We start from the raw sequence: 21,455 nt of genomic DNA, 5'->3' as shown, positions 1-21,455 counted from the left end.
AGAGTTGTATTTTTTTCAGGTATTTATCCATCTCTTCTAGGTTTTCTAATTTATGCATGTAAAGGTGTTCATAGTAGCCTTGAATTATCTTTTGTGTTTCTGTGGTGTCAGTTGTAATATCTCCCATTTTGTTTTTTATTGAGGTTATTTGGATTTTCTCTTTTCTTTTCTTGATTAATCTTGTGAATGGTCTATCAATTTTATTTATTTTTTCAAAGAACCAGCCTTTTGTTTCATTTATCTTTTGTATTTTTTTGTTTCAATTTCATTTCATTCTGCTCTGATCTTGGTTATTTTCTTTCTTCTGCTGGCTTTGGGTTTGCTTTTTCCTTATTTCTCTAGTTCCTTGAAGTGTGACCTTAGATTGTCAGTTTGTACTCTTTCACTCTGTTTAATGTAGGTATTTAGGGCTATGAACTTTCCTCTTAGCACTGCCTTTGCTTTATCCAAGAGGTTTTGATAGGTTGTGTCCCTATTGTCTTTCAGTTTGAATAATATTTTTATTTCCGTCTTGGTTTCGTTTGTGACCATTCAGGAGCAAGTTATTTAATTTCCATGTTTATGCATAGTTTTGAAGGTTCTTTTTGGAGTTTATTTCCAGTTGTATTCCACTGCAGCCTGAGAGTGTTTGATATAATTTTAATTTTTTTAAATTTATTGAGACTCATTTTGTGCCCTATCATATGGTCTGTCTTGGAGAGCGTTCCATGTGCTGTTGAATAGAATGTGTCTTCTGTGGTTGTTGGATGGAATGTTCTGAATATATCTGTTAAGTCCACTTGCTCCAAGGTGTAGTTTAAATCCATTGGTTCTTTGCTGACTTTTTGTCTTGATAGTCTGTCTAATGCTGTCAGTGGACTATTGAAGTCCCCCACTATTATTGTGTTGCTGTCTACCTAATTTCTATGTCTAGTAGTAATTGTTGTGTAAATTTGGGAGCTCTAGTGTTAGGTGCATATATGTTTAAGATTGTGATATTTTCCTGTTGGACAAGGCCTTTTACCATTATCTCTTTGTCCCTTTTTGTCTCCTTTTAACTGCTGTTGCTTTAAAGTTTGTTTTGTCTGACATAAGAATAGCTACTCCTGATCACTTTTGGTGTCCATTTGGATGAAATGCCATTTTCCACTCTTTTACCTTAGGTGAATGTGTGTCCTCATGTATTAGTTGAGTCTCTTGAAGGCAGCAGACAGTTGCTTGGTGAATTCTTATCCATTCTGCAGTCCTGTATCTTTTAGATGAAACATTTAAGCAATTTACATTCAATGTTAGTATTGAGATGTGAGGTACCACTCCATTCATCATACTATTTGTTAACTGTGTACCTTGGTTTTTTGTTTTTTAAATTTTATTTTTGTTTTATAGGTCCTGTGAGATTTATGCTTTAAAGAGGTTCTGTTTTGTTATATTTCCAGGATTCGTTTCAAGATTTACAGTTTCTTTAAGCAGTTCTTGTAGTGGTGGTGAATTCTCTCAGCATTTGTTTTTCTGAAAAAGACTGTATCTTTCCTCCATATGTGATGCTTAATTTCTCTGGATACAGAATTCTTGGCTGCTAATTATTTTGTTGGAGGAGGCTGAAGATAGGGCTCCAATCCCTTCTAGCTTGTTGGGTTTCTGCTGAGAAATCTGTTAATATAATGGGTTTCCTTTATAGGTTAGCTGGTGCTTTTGTCTCAAAGCTCTTAAGATTTTTTCCTCATCTTAACTTTAGTTAACCTGATGACAGTGTGCCTAGGCGATGATCTTTTTGCAATGAATTTCCCAGGTGTTTTTTTGTGCTGCTTGTATTTGGATGTCTAGGTCTCTAGCAAGGCCAGGGAAGTTTTACTTGATTATTCCCATAATTGTTTTCCAAACTTTTAGATTTCTCTTCTTCCTCAGGAATGCCAATTATTCTTAGGTTTGGTTGTTTAACATAATCGCAGACTTCTTGGAGCCTTTGTTCACATTTTCTTATTCTTTTATCTTTGTTTTTGTTGGACTGGGTTAATTTGAAGACCTTGCATTTGACCTCTGAATTTTTTCTTATTCTTGTTCAGTTCTATTGCTGAGATTTTCCAGGGCATTTCATATTTCCATAAGTGTGTCCAGTGTTTCCTGTAGTTTCGATTGTTTTTTATTTATGCTATCTATTTCATTGTATATTTCTTCCTTCCCTTCTTGTATTCTTTTTTGGATTTCCTTGCATTGGGCTTCGCCTTTCTCTGGTGCCTCCCTGATTAGCTTAACAACTAATCTCCTGAATTATTTTTCAGGTAAATCAGGGATTTCTTCTTGGTTTGGACTCATTGCTGGTGAACTAGTGTAATTTTTGGGGGGCTGTTAAAAAGTCTTATTTTGTCATATTGCCAGAGTTGATTTTCTAGCTCCTTCTCATTTGGGTATGCTCGGTCAGAGTGACGTTATAGGGCTGAAGGCTGTTGTTCAGATTCTTTTGTCCCACTGGGTGTTCCTTTCATGTAGTGCCTTCCCCTTTTCCTATGAATGTGACTTCCTGAGAGCCAAGATGTAGTGATTATTATTTCTCTTCTGGATCTAGCCACGCAGCAAGTCTACCAGGCTCTGAGCTGGTACTAGTGGTTGTCTGCACAGAGTCCTGTAATGCAAACGGTCTATGGGTCTCTCAGCGGTGGATACCAGCACCTGTTCTGGTGCAGGTGGTGGTGGATGTAATGGACTCTGTGAGGGTTCTTAACTTTGGTAATTTAATGCTCTATTTTTATGCTGGTTGGCCTCCTGCTGGGAGGTGGTGCTTTCTGGAGAGCATCAGCTGTCATACTATGGCGAGGAACAGGCAGAGGGTGGAGCTTTAGTACTTCCAAGAGTATATGCCCTTTGTGTTCAGTTACCAGGGTGGGTATGGAAGGACCATCTAGTGGGGTCAGGGCTAGGAGTGTCTAAGCTCAGACTCTCCTTGGGTGAGTCTTGCTGCAGCTGCTGTGGGAGATGGGGGTGAGGTTCCCAGGTCAATGCATTTATGTTCCTACAAGGATTATGGCTATCTCTGTTGAGTCATGCTGTTTGTCAGGGAGGTGGGGGAAAGCTGGCAGTTACAGGCCTCACCCAGCTCCCACACAATCTGAAGGGCTGGTCTTACTCCCACTGTGCCTCCCCTATCAGCACCAAGTCTGTTTCCAGGCAGTGGGCAAGAGGGCTGAGAACTTGCCCCAGGAAACCTGCCTCCCAGCTGCAACAGAAAGTAGGGCTTTAGTTCTTCCCCTGCCTGAAAAGTCTGCACCCGGGATTCATGCCCTCCCCCAAGTTGTGGCTAGGAGGCTTCTCAGCAGTTCAAATTGTTACAAAGTTCATCTGGAGATTTCCTTTTCCCTGTGGTGCTTTCCTCACACTTCTGGCTGCCCTCCCAAAGGTTCCCTATAATTCCAGACAGCAATGACCTGCTTGGGGACCCAGTGAGCTGACAGGGCCTTTCCTGCTGCTGCTTCTACCCCTGTATTTTGCTTGGCTCTCTAAATGGACTCAGCTCCAGGTAAGGTCAGAATCTTCTCCTGTAAACTAGACCTTCAGTTTCCCCAGTGGGGGTGTGTGTTTGAGGGAGGACAACCTCCCTTTTCCCACTTTCACAGTTTGGGCACTCATAATATTTGGTGTGTCTCCCAGATTGTGCAGGGGCAATCTGCATCCTTCAGAGGGTCTTTGGGTCCTCTCATGTTTCCTTATTTATTCCTGCATTTGTTCTGGATCTAAAATTCACGATGCAAGCCTCCACATGCTTCTCTGTCCATCTGAGTTGGAGCTGCAATCTATTTCTGCCTCCGATCTGCCACATCCAATACCTTTTTTTCCCTCAGGTAGTTCTTTAAAGCAGTGTGAGAATGGATTAATACAGTAGGGGTCCAGTTTCAGTCTTCTACATATCCCAACACCAGCACCATTTATTGCATAGAAAATACTTTTCCTATTTCTTATTCTTTTTGGCTTTGTTGAAGATCAGATGGCTGTAGGTGTACAGCTTTATTTCTGGGTTCTATATTCTGTGGCATTTATTTATGTGTGTGTTTTGTACTAGCACCATGCTGTTTTTAGTTACTGTAGCCTTACTAGTTTTAAGTCAGGTAATGTGATGCCTGTGGCTTTGTTCTTTTTCATTGGGATTGCTTTGGCTATTTGGACTTTTTTGGTTCCATATGAATTTTAGAACAGTTTTTTTCTAGTTCCATGAAAAATGAATTGGTAGTTTGATAGAAATAGCAGTGAATCTGTAGATTTCTTTGGAGATTGTGGACATTTTAACATTATTGATTATTCTAATCCATGAACATGGAATGTTTTTTCCATTTATTTGTGTAATTTATGATTTCTCTTAGCAATGTTTTGTACTTCTTGAAGAGGTCTTTCACCTTTTTGGTTAGATTTATTCTTAGGTATTTTATTTTAGTTTTTGTGGCTACTATGAATGGGATGGCATTCTTGATTTGGCTCTGAGTTTGAATGTTATTGGTGCAACAAAATGCTCCTGATTTTTGTATATTGATTTTGTATCTTAAAATGTTACTAAAGTTGTTTATCAGTTCCCCAGTCTTTTGGCAGAATCTTTAGGGTTTTTTAGGTCTCTAAAATTCTTATCATCTGTGTAGAGTGATAGTTTGACTTCTTTTCTTATTTGGATGCCTTTTATTTCTCTTTCTTGCCTGATTGCTCTGGCTAGCACTTCTAGTATTATGTTGAATAGGAGTGGTAAGACTGGACATTCTTGTTTCAGTTCTCAAGGGAAATGCTTTCAGTTTTCGCCCACTTAGTATGATGTTGCCTGTGGGTTTATCATAGATGGCTCTCATTATTTTCAGGTATGCTCTTTCAGTGCCTAAGTTCTTGAGGGTTTTTATCATGAAGGGATGTTAGAATTTAATGCAAGCTTTTTCACATTTATTGAGATGACCATATGGTTTTTGTTTTTAATTCTGTTTACGCAGTGAATGACATTTATTAATTTGCATATGTTGAACCAACCTTACATCAGGACTTAAGCCTAGGTGATCATGATCAATTAACTTTTGGATGTACTGTTAGACTTGATTTCCTAGTATTTTGTTGAGAATTTTTGCATCTATATCTCTCAGGGATATTGGCCTGTAGTTTTCTCTTTTCGTCATGTCTTCACCAGATTTTGGTATCAAGATAATTGCAACTTCATAGAATAAGTTGGGAATGAGTCCCTCCTCTTTGATTGATTTTTTGGAATAGTTTTAGTAGAATTGGTACCAGCTCTTCTTTGTATGTCTGGTAGAATTCAGCTGTGAATCCATCCAGTCTATGGGTTTTTTTGGTTGGTAGAATTTTGTTGCTGATTCAATTTCAGAACTCAATATTAGTCTGTTCATGGTTTCAATTTCTTCCTGATTCAATCTGGGGGGACTGTGTTTCCAGTAAATTATTAATTTCTTGTAGAATTTGTAGTTGGTGTGCATAGAGGTATTGATCTTTTGTATTTCTGTGGAATATGTTATGTCACCTTTGTCATTTCTAATTGTGGATATTTTCTTCTTCTCTCTTTTTCTCTTGTTAATGTAACTAGTGGTCTATTGATCTTGTTTATCCTTTCAAAAAATACCTTTTGATTTCATGGAATCTTTGTAAAAATTCTGGGGTATAAATTTTGTTCAGTTCTGATCTGATTTTAGTTATTTTCTTCGACTAGCTTTGGGGTTAGTTTGTTCTTGTTTTACTAGTTCCTCTAGGTTTGCTCTTAGATTATTAATTTGAGATCTTTCTAACTTTTTGAGGTAGGTGCTTAGCACTATAAACATTTCTCTTAACACTGCTTTTGCTGCAACCCAAAGATTTTGGTATGTTGTGGTTCTGTTTTCATTTATTTCACATAATTGTTTGATTTCTGACTTAATTTCGTTCTTTACCCAAAAGTTATCCAGGAGCAAGTTGTTTAATTTCTATGTAATTATGTGGTTTAGAGAGATCTTCTTGTTATTGATTTTTATTTTTATTCTACTGTGATCTGAGAATATGGTTGGTATTGTTTTGATTTTTTTTTTAATGTATAGAGACTTGCCTTATGGTGAGCATCTGGTCAATCTTGAAGTATGTTCTGTGTGCAAATGAGAAGAATATATATTCTGTGGTTGATGGATGGAGTATTCCATAGATGCCCATTAGGTCCAAAAGGTGAAGTATCAAATTTAAGTCCAGAATTTCTTTTAAAATTTTCTGCCTCAATGATCTGTCTAATGTTGTAAGTGGGATGTTGAATAGGGCTTCCTCCACTATTATAATGTGGTTAAGTCTTTTCGTATTTCTAGAAGTAGTTATTTTATGAATTTGGGTGCTCCAATGTTGGGTGTGTATATATTTAGGATAGTTAAGTCTTCTTGTTGAAGTGAGCCCTTTATCATTGTGTAAAGGCCTTCTTTGTCCTTTTTTGCTGTTGTTGGTTTAAAGTCTGGTTTTTTTTTTTTTTTCTGATATAAGAATAGTGACCTCTGCCTTTTTGTTTTCCATTTTCATAATAGATCTTTATCCAACTGTTTATTTTGAGTCTGTGGGTGTCATTATATGTGAGATGGGTCTCTTGAAGTCAGAAGATGAAGGGATCTTGGTTTTTTAAAAAATACAAATTGGCATTCTGTGACTTTTAATTTGGATTGTTAGACTTATTATCGTTCAAGGTTAATATTGATATGTGATGTTTTGAGGCTATCATGGAGTTACTGGCTTGTTGCTTTGTAGTTTGTATTGTGTGGTTGTTTTATAGGGTCTGTTGACTATGTACTTGGTGTTTTTTTGTGTACTTAGGTGTATTTTGTGGTAGCTGATATTGTTCTTTGTTTCCATGTTTAGAATGCTCTTAAGGATCTCTTGTAAGGCTGGTCTAGTGGTATTGAATTCCCTTAGCACTTGCTTATGAAACTTAGGGAGGAATATGAAATTGTCAGTTGAAATTTATTTTTTTGAAAAATGCTAAATGTAGACCCCTAATCTCTTCTGGCTTATAAGGTTTCTGCTGTTAGCCTGATGGGATTCCCTTTGCACATGATCTGACCTTTTTCTCTAGGCCTTTCTCTTTAAGGATTTTTTCTCTTGCATTGTCCTTGGACAATCTGGTATCTCTATGCCCTCGTGTTCATTTTGTATAGATTCTCATAGATATTTTCTGGATTTCTTGTATCTAGATGCCTACCTGTCTTGTAAGATTAGGAAAATTTTCTTCACCTGTTCTCCTCAATATCTTTTCCAGATCATCTGCTTTTTATCCTTCTGTCAGAAATACTAATGACTCATAGGTTTGGCTACTTTACATAATACCATATTTCTTGAAGACTTTGTTAATTTTTAAAAATTTTGTTTTATTTTTTTCTGATAGGGTTTGTTGGAAAGACCAGTCTTCAAACTCTGAAATTCTCTCTTCTAGTTGATCAGGTCTACTGATAAAGCTTTCGATTGTATTTTGAAATTCCTTAAGTGAGTTTCAATTCCAGAAGCTCTGGTTGATTTCTTTTAAAGATGTCTCTGTTTCTTCATTTTCTCGATTGCTTTAGAAGTTTCTTTGTGTCAGTTTTCAACCTTGGCTTGGATCTTGTTGAGCTTCCTTGCAATCCATGTTTTGAATTATTTATCTGTAAATTCTGAGTCCTGTTTTCATTAGGGGCCGTTGCTGACGAGCTAGTGTAATACTTTGGTGGGGTAATTATATTCAGAATTTTCATGGCCACCAGAATTTTTGTACTGGTTCCTTCCCATCTGGAGATGCTGGCAGTTTTAATTTTTGTGATTTTTTTTGTGGGTAGGATATTTTATTTTCCCTGTTTTTCCTATAATGTATTTTTCCCCCTTCCTTGCACTCACTCCTTAGAGGGTGCAATTGTAGAGAATGCTGGGTAGGATCTTTTGGCTTTGCTCCTATGGCCCTATGCAATTCTTTTTGCAGGTTTTGTATTGGGCTGTGCAGTTTGACATACAAACCAGTAGAGGGTGCTTATAGGTAAGAGCTGGCTGTGGCCAACATGGCTGGGTATATATTTGATCCTTGTTTACTGGCAGAAGCTCCCTGTTGCTTCAGTCAATGGGCTAATTTGTGAAATGCATAGTGGTCTGAGCTGCTTGCTCAGCCCCAAGGGGATAGTGACGATTGTTGAGCAGGGCCAGACTGAGCAGGTACTCCTATGGGTCCTCTGATTGCAGGTATAAGCACTAGTGCTGAGGGAGAATCTGGTGGGTGGCCACCAAATGTCCAGAGGTGTGCCTAGTGGAAACCTTCTTGGCCCCAAGTTCTCCACATGGGGACAGGGGGCAGTCTAAACTCCTAATTCAGGAAAATGGGTCCTCTCAATGCCTGGAGATCTGCCTGGGCTTGGAGTGAAGGAGGGCTCCCATATACTAAGATCTCTACACAAAAGTGGTGGGGCAACTCAAGTGGCTGATCCAGGTGAGAAGGCGCTTTGAATGCCTGGAGATCTGCCTGGGCAGGGAGCAAAGAAGACCCTGCTGCACTGTGATCTATGTCCATTAAGGGTGGGGCAGCTCAGGCTGCTGATTCAGGTGAGCTGGTGCCCTGAATGTGTGGAGCTCTGCCTGGATGTGGAGCAGGGAGGGCTTTGCTATACCGCAGTCTATGTCTAGGTAAAGTGGAGTGGCTCAGGCTGCTGATCCAAGAAGCTGTTGCTCCGAATGCCTGGATATCTACTTGGGTTTGGAGCAGGGAAAGTCTCTCTCTACTAGGATTTCTGCATGGGAAGGGTTGGGCAGGTCAACCTCCTGATCCAGGCGAGTGGGTGGTCTGAATGCCTGGATATTTCCCTGGGCATAGAGTAGGGAGGGTCCTGCTACATCACAATCTATGTCTATGAAGGGTAGGGCACCTCCGGCTGCTGGTTTAGGTGAGTGGGTGTTCTAAATGCCTGGATTTCAGCATGGGAGTAAAGCAAAACATGTGAAATGCTTAGAACAGTGCCTAGCACATGATAAACATTATATATTAGATATGTATTAGATAATATATATCAGAATATATTAGATAATATATATTAGAATATATTAGATAATATATATTAGATAATATTATATATTAGATAATATATATTAGATAATATTATTCACTCCTGAAATTGCTGTTTACTATGTGCCAGGGAGATGAGTGGTGGGGGCAGCATCAGGGTATATTATTGGGTCTGTAACTTGCAGCCCTCTCTTTTCTAGCAGAGTTTTGAAACAATTGAGAAATAGGCAAGATAATTAGCAAATAGAGAAGAAAATGTTAGATTTATTATTGATAGAGTCTATGTAGACATACATCTTATAGACTGAGTTTGAGAAATGGGCTTGCTAACTCCAGCTCCCTGTCTAGGTCTTGAATTAGCACACCCTGCAAAGTTGGATGCTAGGTCACTTCTCTCACTGGTACAGGTGTGGAAGGGAAGAGAGAAGAGATTCCCAGGGTTTGGGGTCCTTGTAAATTAGCTCCACTCTATGAACCAATGACTACTGCCATTAACTAGGCAAATGACTAAACCTCAGTGAAGAGTAAAAGGTCTTTTATCTACTAAATAAAGTGGGGATAGCTTGTTCAATGATGCGAAATCAAGCATAGGAAGTCTTGTGTGTCTTCAGAATACACTGAGTCATGCCAAAAGATGTCTTCATGCTATGAATAATTTTTGTGACCATGGTCGCAAGTATTCTTTACGATCACATAAACCAAGTAAGAAGATAGGGAACTGAGTGATCACAACTTCCCAGGTGATGATCCAGCACTTTATGTGCATCTCTCAGGTGGCCTCGGCTGCTCATGGTGGAGAAAGTAGGGATTGGGAATATTCCACATATATCTATGGGCCCAAGAGGAGAGAGTAGGATGCTCAGGGAAAAATAAGACCCACATGTGAGTCTGCATTTATATACATGTTCTTTCCAAGATAACTCTCATAATTCACACTTGTTTGGTGATTTCTTATTTTTTACTTTATTAATCATATTTTATTGTGGTAAGAATGCTTCCCACATGATCTATCCTCCTAAACATTTTTTAAAAATTCAAGTGTACAATATTGAAGATGAAGGATTGCTGACTATAGGTACAACAATCTTTAGATCCCTAGAATTTATTCAACTTGCTTGACTGAAACTTTGGACCCATTGACTAGTAACTCCCCTTTTCTCCCTCCCCACAGGCCTGGGCAACCACCAACCACCATTACCCTCTTTGATTCTGTGAATTTGACTATTTTAGGTATTTTAGATATCTCATGTAGGGGAAATCATGTGGTATTTGTCTTTCTGAAACTGGCCTATTTTGCTTTTAGTGAAACATTTTTAAGATTCATCCATGTTGTCACATATGGCATAATTTCCTTCTTTTTAAAAGCTAAATAATATTCTATTCTATGTATATGCCAAATTTTCTTTATCCATTCACCTGTCAATGAACATTTAGGCTGTTTTCACATCTAGGCTGTTATAAATAGTGCTGCAACAAATGGGAATGCTAATATCTCTTAGGGACCCTGATTTCACTTCTTTTGGATGAATACCCAGAAGTGGAATTTATGGATCATATGGTAGTTCTATTTTTAATTTTTTGAGGAATCTCCATACTATTTTCCATTGTGGCTACACCATTTTTTTTTTTATTCTCACTAACAGTGTGCAAGGGTATCAATTTTTCCATATTATCAGCACTTGTCTTTTGTTTTTTGATAATGGCCTTTTAGATACATTCAATCCTTTGTTCCTTAAGACAACCCTGAGAGGTGACCTCTCAGGGTGAGATAAGAGGAGACTTTCAGGGGCATCTGAGAGTATTGAACATTGCTTTCTGCTCCCAAATTCCCTTACAGACCTGCTGGACTATTTTCAGCCTAAGTGTCAGTAGGTAGGTGTAGGGCACAGAGCTTGGGCACTGGGCTGTAACTGCAAGCAAAAGCAGACATAATCCTTCACTTTGGGGAACTTTGTGGGAGAGAGGTGATGGGAAGTAGCCACCATGATTAATGTAAAAGGGGAACTCTGACAGGTCTATGAGGGCCAGGGTACATGTCTAGTAGACTGTATAATGGGGTAAGTGTTGAGAAGAATATTCTGGACAGAGGGAATAATGCATGCCAGAGACGGAGGGCACACTTGAGAAAACTAGCATGGCTGATGTGCAGAGCAAAGAAAGGCAGCAAATGTGTTGCTATCCCCATTTACAGATGGAAATACAACCTCAGAACAACATGTGGCTTGCAATATCACCACCAGGGAGTAAAGGAGCAGCACCTAGAAGTGTGTAATTAACTCCAGCACTACCACACCAACCTCTCCCTCCGTGCTAAACTTGTGGAGGGAGGAAAAAAAAAAGCCTAGCAGAGGTGTGGTTGGTTAGCTTTGAGTTTCGGGGGAAGGAAGCTCGTGGGTAGATTAATTGTTTCCCAATATCACAGAGCACCAGAATGTGTGCAGCAGAAGCTAAGCATAGTGGCCAAGCAGTTGCAAATCCCCTCATGGGCCTGCTGGACCCTACCTATTATCTACACCTCCCCCTTCCCCCACAACAACTCATGCACAGCAGGGCCTTTGAACTCCATGGCACTTATATTTCTGTTTGACATTTTTGTTTTTAACTTTTTCAATTCATGTCTCAGATGAGTTCTCAGAACTTTTCAAGAAATGTGAGGAAACTTTATGTACTAGAATAAACAGGCTGACAACTGTGAAAAGATAGGCATATATACACGCATGCATACACACACGTCCATTTATCACTACCATGTCCTGTGACCTGGAGGGATCCCCTGCTTGTTGTTTTCCCAATTCCACCAAATCAGTGGGAGAAAAAGGTCAATAAAACTTGAGACCCTTTCCCCTTCTCTTCAACCATGCATGCAGACACACATCTCTGCAAGTGTTTTTCAGGGGCTGCACATCCCTTAAGCCTGAGCCTGGGTACCTCCACCATTCTCTTTGTTCTTTTTGACTCTCTTCTCCTCATCCCTCGTTTTTTCTTTGACTGTCAGCCTTAGGGCCTTCAAAAAGCACAGGGGCTGTGGAAAGAGCAGTGGTGTGGAGATCAGAAACCTGCCTGCCTGGATTACTTCTACTACTTACTAGCTCTGTGCCCTTGGGCAAGTCACCTATTCTTTCTGAGCATTTGTTTGCTCTTGGGGTTATCACCTACTGTTTAATTTTTGGTAAGGATTTAAATGAGTTCAACACTGCAGTGCCTGATGAGTGGATGAGAGTTGTAGTGATTCATGGGTGTTTCTGAGTCTCACATCACTGTGTATAAATTGAAGGCGTTCGTCCAGCTGATCTCTGATATTTTCCAGGTCACAGGGTCTATGATTCTTGGGTGTTCTCTATCTCTTGGGATCTCCATTGACTTATTCCCCTTCTAACCACATCTCTGCTCCTTACAGGCTTAATTCAGGGCATTGTGAGGAGCAACTCCATGTATAGACTTGTTTGATGATAATGGTGCTTTCTCAGCAGCAAGACTAGAGACTCATGGTGAGGAAGGATCGTTGGTTCTGAAACCAAGTGCTAATGCCATGAGGGAGACCAAGTCTGTCTGAGTCACAAATTTGGGGAGAGAGGTGACCTCTCAGGGTGAGATAAGAGGAGACTTTCAGGGGCATCTGAGAGTATTGAACACTGCTTTCTGCTCCCAAATTCCCTTACAGACCTGCTGGACTATTTTCAGCCTAGGTGTCAAGTTTCATTACCATCATTGAGGACTCCTTTGGGTTTCCTTTATGACTGTGCAAAGAAATGAGCATCTCTCAGAAAGGCAGACACCGATGGGAAGTGAGTCAGCCTCAGAGCCAGGGGAATCAGGGCTCCTTCCAATCCCTCTCAGCCACTGACCTGCTATGTGGGTTTTGGCAGGTGACTCAACCTTTGTAATCATCCTTTTGCTAACTTACATATTAGAGAATCATAGTAGATATTTCCTAGGGTCTATTTGAAGGTTGCATAATATACTGGCACCAATATGTGTTCAGAAGAACCATGAAAGATAGAAATTTAGGTGTAGGTTTTGTATAACATGATATAACTTTGGCTGCATCCAAATTTAACACTTAGCCAACAAGAGAAAGCAGCATGGTGTGATGATTATATGGATGGCTGTTGACTGCTTCAAGTCCCATTTCTACCCTTCTAGCTGTCACCTTGGAACAGATTCTGTGACGCCCAGTTGCTTTGTTCATTGCCACACGTTACTTTTTTGTTGAAGTAGAAAGAATTGTAAGGCTATAGTATATTATTGTGGGATTAAGGCATTACAGGCCCCTGTTTTAAAAGGTAAATGTGATCTTTTAATAGGAAAATAGAAACGTGGAAGTATAATATTCAAGTGTGGAATTGTTAGATAGTGCCTTCACATAAGAATTTCTAGGTAGGCCGTATATTCATCTGTTTATCCATCCATTCATCTATTTGTCTATCCATCCATCTTTCCTTTCCTTCCTTTTATCCATGTATTATCAAGTCCTTCATTTTTTCATGTATACATCCTTCCATACATCAACTTATTCATCTGTCCATCCTTATCTATCTATCTATCTATCTATCTATCTATCTATCTATCTATCTATCTTCATCATGATCATTTATCTGTCTTACCCATTTTGCTTTGCCCATCTACCCATCCATACACTCACATATCAACATATTCATCCATACACTCTCTCATCTACCTATCTTTTTATCCATCCACTGTTTCATTCATTTTCTTTCCTCCTCTCTCTTCCCCTCTCCTCTCCTCCCCTCCCCTCCCCTCCCCTCCACTCCCCTCCACTCCCCTCCCCTCCCCTCCCCTCCCCTCCCCTCCCCTCCACTCCCCTCCCCTCCACTCCCCTCCCCTCCCCTCCTTCCTTCCTCACCTACTCAGTCATTAACCTCCATGTATTGACTGGTCATTCTGCTAGGTGTTTGGTAATGTAACAGTAAAAAGGCCCATTATTTGCCTTCAAGAAGTTTGTGTTCTGTTTGAAGAGCAAGCAGTTGCAGTATAGTATATCTTGCGATAACTGGGACTCTTAATCTGTATGTCCAATGCCTGGGTCTTAAATGGCCTTCACAGTTGGGCAAACAAGGGGAAATCAGTGTGGCTCTATCCTGAGACCAGCAGGGCTGTGCAGGTGGCTTCATGCACATGCCTTAGGCCCAGTGGAGCCCTCAGTTCTGATGTGGATATCCTGCTGTGTAGCATGTTGTATGAGCAAAATCTCTTGCAGTTCTTCAGATGTTTGAAAACACCAAGTACATTTGGCAAAGTGTTCGCCCTTAAATTTTAAAATCATGTTTTATTTAAGGGAAATGACTTTCATAAATTTCTGACCCATTTAAGCTTTATATCATTGTAATATTCTTTAGGAGCCAATTCGTATCCAATAAGGTTTTTCACCTTGTTTAATGACTTTTTAAAATTCTCTTTTCTTGCAATCAAAACTGTATAAGCCAATTTGAATGCTGGAGAGTTCAAGTTCAGTTCAGAGTGCTCAAATCATGAATTCTGAGAGAACTTTAAGTTGCTGAAATGAGTCTGCTCATTTATATTCGACTCTGGGTCCCCAGTGATTAGCCCTGGGTGGACTCAGCATGGACGCCATCTGAAGGATGAAAGACTGGACTTTTCACTGAACATTTAAAAAACAATTTAGCCAAATCTTGCCTTATATATATCTAACTTTTCCCAAGCAGAGAAACTGAGCTTATGTTTCCAATTCTGAGAAACTGAGAAGGAAGAAGTACAAACCAATTAGTCTTTATCATGCTGCACTTCAACTTGATCTTGTTTTATATACATAACACAGTCCTAGGTGGTAGATGTTATTTCCATGTTAACAATGAGGAAACTCAGGCCTAAGAGGGTAAGTTGATTAAGGCCACACAGCAAGGAAGTAGAAGAGAAGGTCATCAGGACCTCTGAAATCAAGTTTTGTGACCTCTGAAAGTTCTCTTCCTATATGCTCCTTGCTTCATAAACTACTAAACTATGGTGAGGGCTGCCACTGGGCAGTGTGTTGGGTACTGGATATCAGCACATTACCTCATTTAATTTTTGCTGTAATCAGGAATTGAAGCCTGTGAAACATAAATAACCTGTCCCAAGTCATAGAACAGAGCCAAGCAGACTTGGGATTTAATCCTGGCTTCGCCATTATTTAAGTTTCCAGAGGTCACAGTAGTACATTACCATATATTTGATGGTTTAAAATGATAGAAATGTATTATATCACAGGTGTTGAGCTCAAAAATCTGAAATCAAAGTGCCTGCAGGGCTAGAGCACTCAGGGAGAATCTGTTTACTGCCTCTTCTTGCTTCCAGCATCTGTAGGCAATCCTTGGCTTGTGGGCACTTCTTTCTCTGCTCCATCTTAACATCACTTTCTCCTCTGTGGTCCTCCTACATGAACACTTATTATTTTATTTTGGTCACATGCAGATTGTTCAAGGGATCTCCTTATCTCAAGATCTCTAACAATCACACTTGCAAAGACTTTTTATCCTAATGAGGTCAAATTCACAGGTGCTGAAGATTGGGTCATGATCATATCTTTTTGTAGGAGCCACTTGTTGGTTGGTGACTATGCAACTTAAGCCTCTCTGCTGTCTCACTTCTTCCACAGAGTGATAATGCTGGCAGTTCTTATCCCACAGTATTTCTGTGAGAGATGAAGAGCAAAGATGAGTCCTTGGAGTTATTGCAGCACTCAGAATCCATTCACTGCATGGACTGTTCATTGCATATCACACACAAGGTCACATCAACAGACTCTTACATCGCCACAGGCTGATAAAAGATGACATATTAAGCCAATCAGGTGAACCAACACTTTACCTATAAAAATTTGCTCCCCGGCTTTGACCTAGATAGTGGTCTTGTCCTGTGTTCTTTCCCCAAACCCCTTTATCAGGTGGTTTTAGGGGACCTGCTCTTAAAATACAGCAAGTGTTTTCCCTTAGGAACATTTTTCTGCCTGGAATTTGAGAGTCAAGAACCTCAGTATCCTGATAACCTCGTGACTTGAAAGATGACAAAGGCTTTTCAGAACTGGCCTGGGGCTAATTTACAAATAAATTACGATTCCTGACTTACATCACAACTTGCAAACCTGCAATACAGTGTCACTTCTGTGGAGAAGTATGTGGATGCCCACCAAAGAGCCAGGAAAATTCTGAACAAACTTGAAAACAAAACCTATTTCTAAATCCGGTGAATCTTTATATTGATGAGTTAAGTGTGAGTTCTGGGTTTACAGCAGCACCAATTGCCCCAACTTCTTCTCTGTCCTTCTGCTTCTCTCGTTTCTTCCTTCCCTTGCTTCCTGTTTTCTGTATCTTGCATCAAATCCCTGCAACACTCCATCACATGCCAGGACCTGCATTAGCTCAGGAGGTACATGATATGGGCTCATATTCCAGAGGAGAGTAAGGGGCATGGACAAATGGATCACCCTGTGATGTTTCTTAATGGAGGATACAGAGAGTTCTGGGGCCACATGCTCTCTTACAAAATTGGCCATGATGGGGAGACAGGGAGGAGAGGTAGGGGAAGGAGACTGGGTCACAGAGGTGTTTGAGTTTTGCCTTGAAGGGGCAAGACGTACAGGCCTGGTAGAGGAAACAGTGCATATAAAGGCTTAAAGGCAAAACGGCAAGTATGTTTCAGAGAACAACAGGTTTTTTTAAATGTGATCTGAGTATAGGAACATAGCAGGACCCAAGGCTTAGAGGAAGAACCAAGCACACCACACTGAAATCAAAGGCCATCATCAAAGGCTCTGAAGCTAAAGACTGGCAAGGCCAGATCAAGTTTATTGAAAGATTTATCTGGCCTTTACAGGAGAATGGATCTGAGGGGAATTGACCTACAATAAAGGAGACTAGTTATGATATTTTTTTGACTAGTTTATCGTTCCCTGTAGCTCAGGCATTGTTCTAAGCACTTTAAATGCAGTTTCACTAGCTTAGCCCTCACGACAATCTTAGGAGAAATGTCTTCTCTCATTTGACAAAGAGAGAATAAATAACTTGCCCATGGTCACCCAGCTAATAAATGCCAGAGCTAGGATTTGAACTGGGGTTGCTGGCTGTAGAAAATGAAGATCCAGATTAGGTCCATGACCATGGGAGGTGGAAGGTCTAGACCTTGGGGCCTGAATGTCAGGAAGGGGTGAGGGAGGCAACCGAGTTCCTCAGTCCCATTCATGTTGAGGCCTGGTTATGTGATCTGCTCTTCCCTCACCCATCCTCACTTCTACATTCTGTCCTCCAAAAGCTTCTGCACATCAGTGTTCCCAGGCCTGACTTCTTTCAGCAGGATCCTGAAACCAGGGTAGAGTTAGTCCAGAAGATTTTGTAGTGGTTTGATATCCAGGCTCTGGAGTCAGGTTGCTGGATTTGCATCTCTGCTTTCTACTTTTTAGTTCCTTGCTCTTTAGGACATGGTTAGTGGATCAGCAATATCAACTTGTTACAAATTCAGAATCTCAGGCCTCACCTAGACTTTCATCTTCAGAGTCTGCCTCTTATCAGTTGATTCTAATTGTATTCATGTTTAAGAGGCACTGTTCTTCCTGTATAACTTGGAGCAAATTATGTAACCCCTCTCAATCTCCAGTTTCCTCATCTGAAAATAGGGGGGTTAATAATACCTTCTTCAAAGGGTGATTTGGAAGAATATTAAGTGTAGTTCAGAAGCATAGGACAAACATCAAAAATGTCACTTACTATTACTGTTATATAGTTCTTATGATAAAGACCAATTTTTTGTGTGCCAATTTACAGCTTACAAAGTACAAATCCATTATCTTAGCTGGTCATCATAACATCTTGTAGAACAGATGAGGAATGAACTGAGGCTCTCAGAAATGGCACGACATACCCAGAGCTATATTTGAAGTCTATCACAAATGCTCCATTTTCAGAGGGAAATGGGGCACAGATACATACATTGCTTCCTTTATTCTGTTTGGGCAGAGATATTTTCATGGTGAAGAAGGAAAAGGAGGAGATAAGTTTACCAAATTCATGTTGTAAGTCGGCAAACTTTTGGAGATCTTCTATACAGACAGAACATTAGCCTGCCAGGTCTAGAGAACCAGAAATCTTTACTGCTACTTTGCTCCTTCAGACCCACTTCCACCCTTCTCTTTCCTCTTCTATGCCTCAGGAGAACAACCTGTATAGACCACATTAGTGGGTTCCTCTGTCTTCAAAATTCTGGATGAGTTTCTTGGACAGGGACCCTCAGCAGAAGGTAGTGGGTGAGAGGTGAATGACAATGGAGTATTTATTTCCCCAACTCCTTTTCCTTAGGTTGCTCAATGTTGGTGGCATCTGGAAGCCCTCCCCATACTATTACCCTCTCTGAGGTTTAGCACTTACTCTCAATCCTTGTCCTTTCAGGCCTAGCATTGGAGAGAACTCTCCATTTTGCAAGTCCTGGGTACTCTGCCAGAATTCCTTTTACTTTATCCACATCCAGGCCTCACCTACCAAATCCTGCTATGACCCAATTAGAATGAACCATTTTTAGTCCATTTTCATATTTCTATGAAGAAATATCTGAGACTGGGTAATTGTTTTAAACAAGGAGGTTTAATGGACTCACAGTTCCACGTGGCTGGGGAGGCCTCACAATAATGGCAGAAGGTGAAGGAGCGGCAATGGCCTCCCCTGCATGGTGGCAGGCAAGAGGGCATGTGCACGGGAACTGCCTTTTAACCATCAGATCTCATGAGACTTATTCACTATCATGAACAATACAGGAAAAACCTGCCCCCATGATTCAATTATCTCCCACCAGGTCCCTCCCACATCACGTGGGGATTATTATAATTCAAGGTGAGATTTGGGTGGGGACACAGAACCAAACCATATCAAACCATCTATTTCCTTCCATGACCCTGACTGATGGAGATGGGGGAGGAGACATCATTTTCCATAAGAAACCTTAGGCTCAGTAAGGAGAGCGATGTATCTATTTTCTCATGATTGGTTAATGATAAAGTCAAGTCTAAAATCCAATCACATGAGTCCCATTCACTATTTTCTTATATGGTGTTCTCTTTGCCTTACTTTTTCTTTCACTTTCTTCCAAGGCTCCATAATTATTTCTGTATCCCCAAGTTTGTATTCTATTTCTCAAAGAGATTTTCCCAGATTGTAGAAGTCTCAGACTTCATGCAGCTAGGTGCCTTCCCTTTGTCTTGGGAGAGAAGTCTAGGCATGTAGACCTTTCATACATCTTGGCCATGCATCTTAGGCTTAAGCTAAGCGGGAAGGCTGGGTAGCGGAGAGCTGAGGATTCCTCAGGAGGTTCCAGCTCCAGAAAACCTAGACAGTCACTCTTATGAATCTATCCACTTGGCTTCTGGGACCAACCTGCCTGCTTTTCCCTATTACTTCTCCCTTTCCTATGTCCCACACAGCACTCCCTTCACTCCTGGCCACCGTGGATGGTGACACAGGTGCCCTTCTTACTATCATGTTACTAAGATAGCACAAAACTCTCTTGAAGTCTTTTGAGAATGTTACAGACGAGACTAGGAGTAAAGGAATAAGAACATAAAAATCTGGGAATCCTCAGAATATGGGACTATTTGAAATTAGCTACTGCATAATCCTAGCCTTTACTGACTTGTATACAGAGCTAGACCTTCTCTTTCCTAGATCCTCTGTTGTATCCCTAATGAACACATCTTTTGTAACTCTCCTAGGAATGGGTTCTATAGTTGCCCATCAGAGTCACCATAACTTCTTTCATTTACCACTCTCGTCTCCTTTAGATAGGCTGCTGGGGCAAGACAATGGTGAACAAAGTGGCTAGAGTAGCCACCTTGTATCATTACCATAAGATGACCTTGAAAATGAAGGTCACCCAGAGTAGCCACATAATTGCAAGGATATCTGCCCATCATCAGTGATTCATGGGAGTTTATTCCTTTTCATTTCCTTAGTCTTCCCCAAACACCGTGTCCTGGCAAACTCTATGTCTCTGTACTGTGGGTTCTCCCTGTCCAGAGCACCTTCTTCCCCAGTCCCTGACTGACAAAGTGCCACTGCATTCATGAAACATTTAAAGCTTGACCCTTGCAGAAATACATCTCCTCCTCCTATGAGGACCCACTTACATAAAATAGTGTACTTAATGCCTTATATAAAATAACAAAATGTGCTAACATCTGTTTACAGTATTTTTCTGTTTATATATCACTTTTACATATACTGAAGGCCTTGATCCTGATTTTTAATAGGTATTATACCTATTTTATAGATGAGAATACTACAGGGGAGTGTTTTGTGATTTTTTTTTTAAAAGATCACTGGCAATATAATAATTATCCTTAGTCATAGCCTTGCTGTAAAACAGTGGAAGAAGGAGGTTCAAAGTTTTGGATGGAGCATGTCTGGAACTCCACTCCACTAATCCATTCATTAATGGCATTGTCTATGGCCTTGATTCCTATAGAAAAAATGGATTTATGACAATATAATTTAGTAGAAAGAATGAAATAAACTCACACAACCCTGGGCTCAAATCTGGGTTAACTAAGCAAGTGACAACATCTCTGAGGCTATTTCTACTCTGTATTTTGAAGATTTTAATAACAATGGCCTACACTGCTAATTTTCCCTCAGTATCTATTTTCTTCTTTATTCTTAGAAAATCACTAGCCAGAATGAGGACTACATTTTCCAGGTACTCTTAAAGCCTTTGACTAAGTATTGGCCAGTGATATTCATGCTGAAGTGTTATAGGTTCTTACTTGGAAAATATTTTTAAATTAATTTTTTAAATTTTTTAGAGGCTTAGTAGGTACAGGTACTATTTTGTTACATGCATAGTGGTAAAGTCTGGGCTTTTGGTATAGCCATTATCTGAATGGTGCACATTGTACCTGTTAAGTAATTCCTTATCCCTCACCCTTCTCCCACCCTTCTGAGTCTCCAGTGTCTATTATTCCACACTCTATGTCCATATGTACACATTATTTAGCTACCACTTATAAGTAAGAACATGTGGCATTTGACTTTCTGTTTCTGAGTTATTTCACTATAGATAGGCTCAAGTTAATCCTTTGCTGCATGATTTTGTTCTTTTTTTTGTGGTCAAGTAGTATTCCATCGTATATATGTATATACCACATTTTCTTTATCCAGTCATCCATGGATGGACACTTAGGTTGATGTCATATCTTTGATATTATGAATAGTCTTGTGATTAACATACAGGTAAAGGTATCTTTTTAATATTGTGATTTCTTTTCTTTTGGGTATATACCCAGTAGTAGGATAGCTGGATCAAATGGTGTATCTGCTTTTAGTTCTTTGGGAAATCTCCATACTGTTTTCCATAGAGTTGGCACTAATTTACATTCCTACCAACAGTGTATAAACAATTTCTTTTTTTCCCACATCCTCACCAACATCTATTTTTTTTTTTTTTTTTACTTTTTAATAGCTGTTCTGACTGCTTTAACATAGTATCTCATTGT

The 21,455-nt window shown here is 39.9% G+C and overlaps 1 long non-coding RNA gene across 6 annotated transcripts in view; it reads left to right on the top strand.

Moving 5' to 3' along the window:
- Positions 1–3,109: 3,109 nt before the first annotated feature.
- LOC144341125 (uncharacterized) overlaps positions 3,110–21,455 on the top strand; it is a 428,038-nt gene continuing 409,692 nt past the window's right edge. For all 6 annotated transcript variants that reach the window (XR_013417776.1, XR_013417770.1, XR_013417774.1 and 3 more), the window contains exon 1: positions 3,110–3,490. This is a non-coding gene — a long non-coding RNA (uncharacterized LOC144341125). The remainder of the gene's footprint in view (positions 3,491–21,455) is intronic.

Source organism: Macaca mulatta, chromosome 5 (assembly GCF_049350105.2).
Source record: "Macaca mulatta isolate MMU2019108-1 chromosome 5, T2T-MMU8v2.0, whole genome shotgun sequence".
Classification (NCBI taxonomy): Eukaryota; Metazoa; Chordata; class Mammalia; order Primates; family Cercopithecidae; genus Macaca; species Macaca mulatta.
The sequence above is the reverse complement of the archived record's forward strand: the minus strand, read 5'-3'. Positions and strand labels throughout refer to the sequence as shown.